This window comes from Triticum urartu, chromosome 2A (assembly GCF_056163025.1).
Source record: "Triticum urartu cultivar PI428250 chromosome 2A, HENAU_Tu73, whole genome shotgun sequence".
Lineage (NCBI taxonomy): Eukaryota > Viridiplantae > Streptophyta > Magnoliopsida > Poales > Poaceae > Triticum > Triticum urartu.
Window position 1 is genome coordinate 679,936,571 of NC_141874.1, and position 1,424 is coordinate 679,937,994.

Sequence of the window (1,424 nt, forward strand, 5' to 3'; positions counted from 1 at the left end):
ATATCACCACATTGAGAATAGAGCGAATAAATCCAATAGTCGGTGGGTGTCTATCAACAACCCGAATTGAAAGCTTGGCCCATCGATGAGCAAATCCATCAGTAACCCCCATTCAAGATCCTCTGAAGGCGTGACAGAAACAGCTCCGTCATTGTTAAAACGTTTTGCCGGCTTTTCTCGACGGCACCCTCTAACGGAGGCAAGGGGAGGTGAGCAGGAGGGGAATGGCCAGTGGCGGCAACCTAGGTTCTGCCTGTGATGCACCTCGGAGAGTGACCGGGAGGGGCCGTGGGGGGCTTTCAAACAGCAGTACCACATGTTCACTAGCTATTCAATTCAGTAGATGATTGGATGTATTTTTCCAACCTAATGAATATCATTTGCTGATGTTTTCGACAGATATATCGATATTTTTAGCTCAATAATCCAAAATTAGCTATCATCACACCGAGAGAATAGAGCCAATAAATTTAAGAATCAATGCATGCCTTTTGCCAACCCGACCCATATCAAATGTCAAGAATGTGAATAAGATATCACCACATTGAAAGAGTAGAGCGAGGAAATCCAATGGATTTCAGTTTTCAGTGCCCCCTCCCCCCGCGCATGCCCTTCACACGGCATGATGGCACTTGAACTAACACGTTGCTAGACACAACACACACACACACAGAGAGAGAGAGAGAGAAGAGTGGAGCACATCCGGCATGACTACATCTGTGATAAAACTAGTCTACATAAAAAAGAGAGAAAACTACCCTTGCCCTTCCATTCTTCGCATAGGGTTCCAACATATAAACCCTAAGATGTTATTTGCTAAGCCTGATGGGCATCAATGTTGTTTCGACCCAAGGCATTAGAATTGAACACCACCACATTCAAAGAATATAGTGAATAAATCAAGTAATTAGTTCATGCCCTTTGCCAGTCTGACATATATCAATAAAAAACTAGATATGTGGTCACTAGCACGCAGGACATATTTTATAGAAAGAGCCCACCCAGATAAGGCGCCAGAAACCCGCTCCCGACAGGAGTCAAACTATGGGCGCATGGTGCGTCACTGCGACCCTTGTCACTAGGTTACTGCCTAGTTCTCCTGACGGATATCAATTGCATTTACTTTTGACCCTAAGAAACCGATATTTGATATACGATATTATAACATTGCAAGAGTAGAGCGAACCAATCCAACGGATTTTGATCCCAATTTTCAGCACCATTTCCCCTTCTGCCCTTGAGGCAAAGACTGCATGTAGCACCTACACACTGACACATTGCTAGTCGCAACACACACACATACTCCATGGGCCATGGCACAACTACATCCATGGTAAAAACTAGTCTAGAGAAAAGAAAGGAACAAATCTACCCTTGCTTGCCATTCTCTCGTCAGGTTCCAAGATCTGAACTCCTATGTGCAC